Source organism: Thermobia domestica, chromosome 18, assembly GCF_964235325.1.
Source record: "Thermobia domestica chromosome 18, izTheDome1.hap1.1, whole genome shotgun sequence".
In the NCBI taxonomy this organism is placed as follows: domain Eukaryota; kingdom Metazoa; phylum Arthropoda; class Insecta; order Zygentoma; family Lepismatidae; genus Thermobia; species Thermobia domestica.
In genome coordinates, this window is record NC_137471.1 from 11,390,316 (window position 1) to 11,401,121 (window position 10,806).

General features: G+C 37.9%; 1 protein-coding gene across 1 annotated transcript in view; it reads left to right on the forward strand.

Annotated features, from left to right (window-relative positions):
* The window catches only part of LOC145675677 (GEL complex subunit OPTI), a 57,309-nt gene that overhangs the window by 31,546 nt on the left and 14,957 nt on the right, over positions 1 to 10,806 (forward strand). The window lies entirely within an intron of this gene.

Genomic DNA, 10,806 nt, shown 5'->3' on the forward strand with positions numbered 1-10,806 from the left:
TAGTTTGGGAAATGCATATCGCAGCCCTCATTAGGGGAGAGTGTGGACTGCGATGTGGATTCCTCGACTCCCCAGAAAGAACAAGATCGGTTAGCGAGTAGTCAAAATTCCAATTTGGTAACAACCTCGTTCGATTTTGATACTAACCTTCTAAATTCAAAATTAAATGTTTTGGCAGATTCCGAAATTCGGGGATTGTAGAAAACTACATACCATTTGGAAGGGTTGTCAAAACAATACTAGGGTACGTGTGGAGAATAATTTAGTTTATGTCAGAAATTCTCAAAATTCTGTTTGGTTGCTGGTCATTCCTTCCAGCTCAGTGAAAAATATTGTTTCGGCAATTCACAACAAAGGCCATTTTGGAGTGAAGCGATGTTTGTCGTTCGCTAAGGCCATGTTTCATTGGAGAGGTATGCGCGAGACTTTTACAAAGTATATTCAAGAGTGCCTTCTTTGTGCACGAACCAAATACTCCTACAGGGTGATTAGAAAGGAGCCCTGTCATGTTGAGGCGTCTTCTTCCTTTGAGAAACAATGCCTCGACCTGGTCGGGCCTCTTCCTAAGAGCCAGGGATATAAATATATCTTGTCCATCCTGGACGTCTACAGTCGTTTTGTGTGTTTCTTCCCTCTTCGGACGGCACACACAATAGAGATTGTGGCGGTCCTTGAAAAGAGATATTATTATCAGCTACCATACCCGAAGTATTTGGTGAGTGACCAAGGTCCGCAGTTCTTGTCGCGCTTCTGGAAAGAGTTTTGTCAAAAACACCGGATAAAACATATACTTACCACGCCATACCATCCAGCTTCCCATGGCATTATCGAACGCAGACATCGTGACCTTCATCGCATTCTCCGCCTATATTGCAGTGACAACCAGTCCAAATGGAGTAATTTTCTAAAAGCAGCCCAAGATTTGTGTAATCACTCTTGGTGTGATGCTCTCGGATGTACTCCAGCGGAGCGTTTCTTAACGTATTCAGCATCCAAGAGCTTCAAGGAAAACTTCATTTGGCCCAAAGAGACGGTGCAAGTAAATGAAGACAAGAAATTTGTAGTTTCTGTTCCGGCAGCAGAACCGAAGAAGGAGAAAAAGCTGCGGAAACAGCAAGACATCGTTACAGAAGGTTCTTTGGTGATGGTGAAAACTCACCATATATCATCAATACCCAAAAAGGTGTTTGCTAAATTTATGCACACATACGTCGGACCTTACCAAGTGGTATCTCTATCTCGAAATTCAGCGAGATTGCAGACTCTGCAGGGAGAAAATATAGGAGTTCAGAGTTTTGACAATCTGAAACTGTTTCGCTGTTCAGAAGAGAAGAGAAAGGAATTATTAGAAGGATGAAAAAAAAAAAAAAAAAAAAAAAAAAAAAAAGAAAACTTAGTTTATAGGTTAAGATTAGGTTAAGCTTGATTAGAATGTATAGTTGTAATTAGAATTGAGAGAAAAAAAAAAAAAGATGTTTTATCTTGTATAGTCTCTAGTAATTTAGTAGTAACGAAAAAAAAAAAAAAAAAAAAAAAAAAAAAAAAAAAAAAAAAAGAAAACTTAGTTTATAGATTAAGGTTAGGTTAGGTTTGATTAGAGTGTATAGTTGTAATTAGAATTGAAAAAAAAAAAAAAAAATGTTTTATCTTGTATAGTCTCTAGTAATTTAGTAGTAACAAAAAAAAAAAAAAAAAAAAAAACTTAAGAAGAACTCTTAAGTTCAGATTTTTTTTTTTTCTCCGAAGCTCCCGGAGGATGTTACCTTATGCCCAGCATAATGTAACATGGCCCGATGCTTTTGAGCACCTTGTATGTTGGTAGAAAATTTTAAAATTTATTTAGAATGTTAATAGAAACTTTTGTTTTATAGTAGAGCAAACCGTAGGTTGAGAATTTTGCGCAACTTTAGTAAAACAGATCATTTCAATAGAGGTTAGATGAAGATTACATGATTATTAATTATATTTTATATATTTTACGCATTTATCCATGAATATATTATTATTTTAGACAAATAAGTGTGTATTTCGGCTTTTTCAATGGTTTTCAGTTCATTTCTATTCATATTTCGGCATAGGGAATCTTCACAAGAAAGCTAAAAATTTTATTTCGTAAAATCTTCATCAAAATTCCAAATTAATAAAGTCAGCCATAATTTCTTCTTGGTGCATCTCTTTGTTTCGAAGTAAAATTATCTGATTGGCTAATCCACAATCACAGCTGCGGCTGAGATTTCGGTTCTCTTTGATCTTCACTCAGAAGCCTATCATCCTATGATTACGTCATCATTATCTTCCAATTGGGGATCATCTTCGCGTAACTCTTTGTCTTACGGCGTCAGCCATTTCAAGAGTCAGACGTGCAGTGTTTAGCGTCTGCGAAAAGGTGGAATAATTTGTAATCACGTGAAAATTGTGTCAAATTCTTCGTTTTGGCGAATATTGGAAGAGATAACTGCACGACGTTTGGTGTTTCAACAAATTGTTAATCCGGAAATAAGACAATTGTGAAGTAATTTCGCATAACATAACGGATACTAGCCTGTAGCTATCCAGTGGTATGGAATGAGCTCCTTAGCAAATTTTGCGTTCTCGGTCCACCAGAGAACCTAAGAGAAGAAAGAGGAGACGGTGGAAGAGAGAGAAAGAATATTGAGTAGTGGTGCAGACACGAGGAAGAAGAAGTCAAGCCACGCTCGATGGCTTTTCTGGAAAGGTGCTGAAGGAGTTTCCAAAAATTTTTTGAGACCACGTATCACGAGTTTCCCAGGATCCTCGGGTGGAAGTTATCAGGACTTTTTTGTTGTTTAACATATCCGTTTAATCTTGGTGTAAGAAGAGGATGTCAAGTAAGTAAGGAACAGTGAAAGTGAAACTCAGGTATTTGGCTTCAAAATTTTCCTTGTTCTGGCAAACTATCATGAGTGAATATATTTTCTGGTGTTCGTGTAATTCTCGTAATATGAAGCACTAAATTCGTAAAGTTTCCCTCAACGCCGCACGCATGTAGATTTAGGCAATGTGACATCGTGTTTTCATTCGATGGGGGGGGAAAGAAGCTAGAATCTCAGCACAGAGCGATTGTCGTAATCTCAAAGAAAATGTGTGTACCACACACACATTTTCCCCAGTGATGAAAGATGTTTTAGATTCCCCAAAATCTAGAAATTATTCATTTTCGGTAATTCTGCTCAAAATTCAACCTTTGTTCATTTTGGCATGTTTTCTTTGGTTTGACGTAGAATGATTATGAATGTTGAATATGTAAACAAGTGTCAGTATCACGGCTATTTGTCTAGTGCAAGGGTACATGCATCTTGCGTACCGATAATCGAAAACGTTCATCAATAGGTTAAACCTACGTACTATTTTAGAAAACTGATACCCATCAAGTTACAAAATGCAATGTTGATAATGTCTAGTAAATATTTTTCTTCTTTTAAGAAATTAATTCAGAACGACACTAATGCAAAACTAACCACTGCGTCTTCGGTAGAAATGTGGTAGCGAAAATAAAATATAAATGCGAGTTAAGTATGGTGCTTTAGGAAATGTATGTGTGATTTTTTTTTTTTTAATATAAATATATATACTTGTTTAGGTTAAGTTAGTTTAGTTAGATTAGGGCTTTAGGTTTAAGTTGTGTGAGTATATTGTATGCATGTCTTGCCTGTGCTAGATTGTCATGTGCGTCCGAGCTGAAAAGAGGTCGCGAAGAGCGTAAATCCTCTACGCCGGCCACGAAATCGATGCACAAAAGAATGTAAGCACCAAGGAATATATGTAAACGAAGGCAAATGAAGCTAACCACAATCTGTAGGCAGTGAATTTATTATTTTCAGTAGTATTTTGTATTTTCTATTGTACTCTTTTGTTTGTTTTGCGTGTCGATACCATGGAAATGCTCTAGAAGGCAAGAATATTCAATGAATATCAAAGAATATGAATATTTCGAGAATATAAACAAAAGTAAATAATGTTTTTGGCTTTGAAAGTATAGAAATCGATTTTATTAAATTTTATTCAGATGGGTATGTCAGTTCAATGTAAATATTTTCCTGTTAACGAATATTTTGTGCTACATTCATGAATATTTTGAAAGAAAATAAAACTTACTAGCCGTGAATGCATCTTTCTTTTTGAATACGAAATCTAACTAGCTTGTAATTTTAAGAAGTCGTAGAAACATGTAGTCGATGTTTTTGGTATGCATGCTAAGCATGATAGAAGCGAAGAGCAGTGTGCAGAATAAGTTTACTGGGGAAATGAGATAGCTGTGAAATTCAGGGAAGAGACTTTCCTTAGTGTGACCGAGTTGAAAACAACCGAATCTGTAGAAATTTCTCATTTCATCGATTGCGATCAAAATCTTAGTTTGGATTTTCTTTTTTTTAAATTTACAAAATTCTGTTTCAAAAGATTTTTTTTTTTTTTTAGATTCAGACAGGGCTTTCACAGACAACATCAAGATCTTCTTTGTGCTCAGTGCCAGCTCCACTTGTAGGTCGGTGTCCTGTGTCTGTAGTCGTGGTTCACAACCTATTTCCGGATGGGATGTGGATGACGAACTGCAGGCCTGGATATCGGACTGTGAGTTGAGATGGAAGAGAGTTTGGAAGCTTTATATTTCGGGCCAAATTTGAGTTCTATTTTCCGTAGATGATTGGCTTGGTGAGTGTATCAGTGACTGCTGATGACGAGCCCATACGGGCCCAGTAGGTTCGGTGTCACTAGTCGGTGATACATTCAACATAGCATGTAATCTCAAGGAAAGGGAACATCATACAAGAAAACACAACAAATTCATCATCATTATTATTATTATATTTTTTTATTTTTAAAGTAAAAATTTCAGTTATCCTTCCCGCTCCATCCCTCCATTCTTTTTAAGTTCGTTGTGGCAATGCGCTTGGAGCATTCTCAACTGGTTTAATCTAGAACGATTAAATAAGTGATGGAAGTTGGAAAAATGTTAACTACAAACAAACTACAACGTTTAATTATCTGCTTTACGCGATTAGCTAATTATTTTACTGTCAATTCGACTGTTCCCAAAAACATAGCTTTGTCCAGTTACCTTCCTTGAAGCCAAAACGGGAGTAATTTATGAAAAAGCAATTGAAGTGAATAGGGTAAAAACAAGAATATTTGAAAACATTCTGCAGTTTTCTGGTATAACATATGATTCATCCTTCCTTCTGCGATTCATCGTAGGAAGTTGAGAGGGAACTGTATTTCAGGAAATAAAGTAAAATTACATTTGCTTTCAATGTCAGTATTACAAACTACCAAAAAATAAACCAAAACCTGAGTGAAGTTTGCTGCGCATAAGACAAGTTTTTTTTCTTTTTCTTTTTTTTCTTTCTTTTAAGCTGAACTCGTAAAAACAGTATTTTTATAAAGAAAATGGATTCTTCAAGGTCCATTTCAAAGGGGTAAGCCATTTACCATGATGCAATCACAAACAACAGGCAACATCTATACCAATGTGGGAAAAAATATAGAAATTGCAACTTCCACCTCCCATAAAACCGGGATCTGGGAACTACTGGTTTACGTCGTCCGCTTATTTGTAATGAAATGTTTTTAATGTCATGCTTGTTCAAAAAATGTCTGGTACTTCTTAGAAAATTAGCAAAAACTTATATGGAAAAGTTGCATTGTGAGCACTTAAATTTACATAAGTCAATTGAAATAACTTCTGAAGTTTGGTGGCCGCATATGATAGATGATATGAATCAGTTGATTCATAAATGTGATATATGTAATACAGTAGCCAATATACGGTCGAAAAAGTTGTCTGAGAATTGGGAAACAACAAAATTCCTTTACAACGAGACATGTAGATCATTGTTATATCTTTGGTGTTCTATTTTAGTGTTAGTGGATACCTTTTCACATTTGGACAGACTTGACTAGTGGAGAGTACGGATACCCGAGAAGCAATTATTTCCTTAAAGGACTCCTTTCAAACTATAGGTTTCCCGATAACGTTAGTCTCTAATAATGGGTACCTTTTAAAAGTTTTTTTTTTTTTTTTTTTAACAAATGTTGTGTAGAGAGGTTTGTTAATCATTTTTTTAGCACATCTGTATTATTCACAAAATAACGGGGCAGCAGAAAGACCTGTACAGACAGTGAAAATAAAGCACAGTACAGCAATGGCTGTTGGAGCGTAATTATTCTGTTACATACTCCGTCTAATAAAGACAAAAATTCTTTTGTGTAAAAATTCCCAGTTTTCGACCAAGGTCGTGGTTCCATACGCCTATGCAGAAATCGAATGGTGAATAAATGCTTAGTCCAAATGAATGTCCTTTAATCCAAAGTCACGAGATTTGGGTTAAAAAAATGAAAGAAACTATTCCTAAGTTTAGGGTCATTTCATAAGAAGAATTGGTCACTATCACTACTTATTAGATGTCAAGGGAGTTGTGAAAGACGACATAGTCAGCACCTACCGGATCACGAAAGAAGAAAACTGTCTTCAGACACCGTTGTTGTTCGTAGATCAACAAGAGTTTGCCGGTCTCCTCAACGTTGAGGTTATGACTTATGAAAGAGTGATTTTTCATCACTAAACAGGGTTCTTGAAGCTAGGAAAAGTTGCAACTAGCCCCATGAACTACACATCTATTGTTTTCACGAGCTGTGTCTGTAAGCTGCTAGAGCGAATGGTCAACAAGCGCCTAGTGTGGAATTCGAAATCGAATTCTCTCTTAAACAAGTATCAAAATGGTTTTGTCGCTTCCGTTCGACTACTGACACTCTTGCTTATCTCGAGGGTCAAATTCAGGACACCTTTCTCAACGGCGAACATCTTGTTGCTATCTTTTTTATCTAGAGAAGGCGTATGACACGACATGGCGTTACGGTATTTTGAAACAATTATATGATTTGGGTCTTCGTGGACATATTGCACAATTTATTAAGAATTCTCTCTACGAGCGACATTTTAGAGTGCGTGTGCGATCTCGTCTTTCCGAGCGCTTTCTGCAAGAAATGGTGTTCCATAAGGGAGTGTCCTTAGTGTCACGTTGTTTGCTGTCGTCGTCAACAGTGTTCTTTCGCAGATCCAGGCTCCTGTGCCTGGTCTGTTTTATGTTGGCGACCTTGTCATCTTCTGTCGCTCCCGCCAAGTTCGCGACATTAATCGACAGCTTCAACTGACTCTCAATCGTCTGATTCGCTGGTCGGATGAGACGGGACTTCGCTTTTCCACCGAGAAATCCCAGTGTGTTCACTTCTGCCGGCAGTGCACTTGCATTGTTGACCCGGATTTGTACCTCGGTGGCACCCGCTTGTCCTTCGTTGATACAGTCCGTTTCTTGAGTCTGGTTTGTCATGGGCACGCATATTCGCAATCTTAAGTACTGTTGTCTCCGAGCTCTGAATCTCCTTCGTGTCCTTTCCCACCACACATGGGGTGCTGATCGTACTGTTCTGCTTCGCTTGTACCATAGTCTAACTCGGTCCAAGTTAGACTTTGGCTGTGGGTCAGCTCGTTATTCTCTGCTGCCACAACTTGACATAGTGCATCACCTAGGTCTTCGGATTGCTACTGGCGTGTATCGTACTAGCCCCGTTGCCAGCCTGTATGTTGAAGCCAACGAACCATCACTAGCCTATCGTCTCCTATCTCCTGAATTACTGTGAGCGTCTGCGTTGTATTCTTAGCCACCCTTGTAGACTTCGTCTCGTGGTTCGATTTACGAGCGCTATGCTGCCCGTCCTCGCGATACACGCCCCTGGTATATCCGTGCGTGTGAGAGTTTTCTTTCTGACGATTTCGTGTGGCCCTCTCTTTTGTTGCTTCACTTTTCTGTTATACCACCACCGCTGCTTCGTCCACTCAGCCATGATTTAAGTTTGTCTTTGCGTTCGAAACTGGTCACTAGTTCCCAGGTATACCAGCAGGAGTTTGCTGCCCTGTTAGAACAGTACTCCAATTTTAATGTGTTTTATACGGACGGTTCTAAGGATGGGAATTCTCTACGGTGTGCCTTTGTCACCGATGAAGGCAGCTCCGAGTTCCAATTGCATCGCCTGTGTTCCGTATTCACTGCTGAATTAACTGCAATTAAGCTTGCCTTGGACCATGCTCTTAGGCTTTCTTTACGTCGTATGCTGGTTTGCACCGATTCTCAGAGCGTGGTTCTGAGCCTACAGAATGTCTTCAGCAAGCACACCGTCATTCAAGACATTCTCGTTTAATGCCATCACCTACAGCAACAGGATTGTGTTGTTGTTGTCTGCTGAGTGCCGGGTCACGTCGGCTTTCGGGGAAACGAACGTGCTGACACAGCTGCCAAGAACGCCGCCTTGGCCGGGGTTGCATTGGAGCATAGCCTTCCTTGCTTCGATCGTCATACCTATTTCTATACCTTGATGCGCTCTCACTGGCATGCGGATTGGGAAACTTCATGCAGTTAAGCTGCTCCTAAGAACGTGACATACATCCTCTTGCTCTAGTCGTCGAGATGAGGTGCTCCTGGCGCGTCTGCGTATCAGACACTCTCATCTGACGCATAGGTATTTGTTGCGTGGTATGACCGACTGTATTGTGAGGAGTGTATTGTTCCCCTGAGTATTCAGCACATTCTTGTTGAATATCCTGAACACTCAGATCGCAGAGAACGTTATGGACTGCCTTCTCTACTAACGTGCCTTGGGGGATGCTACGGATATTGATGGCGGGTACATCGGTTCATTCGTGCCTCTATGGTTGCTCACATTCTCTGAGCACTTTTAGTTTGTTGTTACTGTTTTATAGATGCTAAATTTTTATATTTTCTCTGATCTTTTATTGTTTTTTTCTATATATTTTTTTATTGTTATATATTTTATCTTATTTCTTCTTTTATCATCATCTTTGCATTTCTTTCTTTTCATTTAGCAACGCTTTTGTTCCTTTTGAACTACATTCGTCGTAGTCTGTTCCTCTTTTACTCTTGCAGTCCTGAGCAACCGCGTTAATTGTGACAGGGACATATAGCCTCGATGCTGACGTCCCCATTAACCCCACCCGTACTCAGTCATTCGTTCATCACTAAACAGGGGGAAGTTTTTGGGCAGTAAAGCTTAATGTTTCGTTGTAGCATCAAATCTTTAGCAAAAGAAAATCACACACACATATATATATATATATATATATATATATATATATATGCACTTTGTAAGTGTTTCTGTTGAATATATGAAAGTCAAGAATAGAGAGTCTGCAATGTATTACATCTAAATAAATAAGTGTTCAAGGACTTAAGTTCTTTGTTTAGTAATTATATGATATATTAGTATTTTGTCTACAGTATTGCGGAAACAACATGAATCCGTGACAGTTGTATCGACAGTCAACCTCCTGTTCACTTGAGTAAGTTCATTTATTGCTGGGTGTCGATAGCCGTCCTGATCGGTTCTCATTAATGGCACGTTACGTCCACCTGCAAAATACCTGTACCCTGCCTTATCATTTGCACTAACGTGATTTGAGAATCATAAATATCCTAGTCGTCTATGTCTTGACATGTTTCATGTTTCTATTCATATGGCACCATTGTCCGAACTTCGTCCCTGTTTAGGATTGTAGCAACAATATGTGGCAGTATAGTCGTGCATGCTATTTCCTGAAACCACTACGCCGGATTTTTTAAAAGTTATATCTATTATATGATAACATTAAGAATATTACCAGTGTAAAGAAGGAAAAAGAGAGCTTATTTCTAGATTATCGTATTTCATAATCATGCTAAAACGTATTATGCATGCGAGCAATATCTCCCCTTATTACAACGTGAGTGTACGGCTATACACCGAAAGAAAACTCCAGTAATCTATTAATTCCTAAGTACCTTACTTCGGTATTAATATTTCCTTTTTATTTTGTTCATTCTATTTCAACAAATTTGATTTTACTTGTCTTTCATTATGTAAAAGACAACTCAGTTATCATGAACTGATCTTCGTATACAACTGTTATTTGGTAATTTTCGAAATTTCCAATGAGAATTCCATTGTCTTGAGCGCGGCGTTTTTTCTTATCAAGCATCAAATTCATCACATTACAACAGAGCATCCAGCGTTGTGGCATACAAGTATCGAACCAGAAATGATCCTTCTGCTTATAAAAATATATACAAATACCTTGATAATATCAATAACAAAAATTGCACACTTTTAAAAATTTGAACTTAAAACCACTCTTAAACTTATATATATATTACTCAGAACTTCCCAGAATTGTGCAAATATAATAACACGGTTGTTACCTTGAGACTGCAAACAGTGCTAATCGTCTGCGTGCGAATAACGTGAAGTAAGTATCTTGCTTCAGTATTAAGGTGGATCACTAGGTGTTCTCGGTGGTATGCTAAACGCTGCTTGAATACTGCGATGTTGCCAGGTAGTGTCGAGTGTTTACTGGTGCCAGATAATAAAGGAAGTAATCATGGAATTCTGCTTGGATACTAACTGGAGAAATTACTTTTCGACCCTTACCGAAATTCTCAGCTAAGTTCTGCTTCTCGAATTGCAATGCTAGAATCCAGGAACTAAACCTACAAATTTGGCAACAACGCATTAGGGCGTTCTGTGCAAGTTTCTTCTCAAAATCTATTTCCTTAAATGCAAATTAATATTTAAATAAAATGTGAAACATAACACGAAAAACGGTCAAACAATATGTCTATTTTGTAATAAGATCGTTACTTTAAAACACTTTACACATACAAATATACATTTCATAAAACTGACCACTTCTAGCAAGATCTAACAACAAGTGCCATCTTGTGTGCTCATTGTAAAACGAAT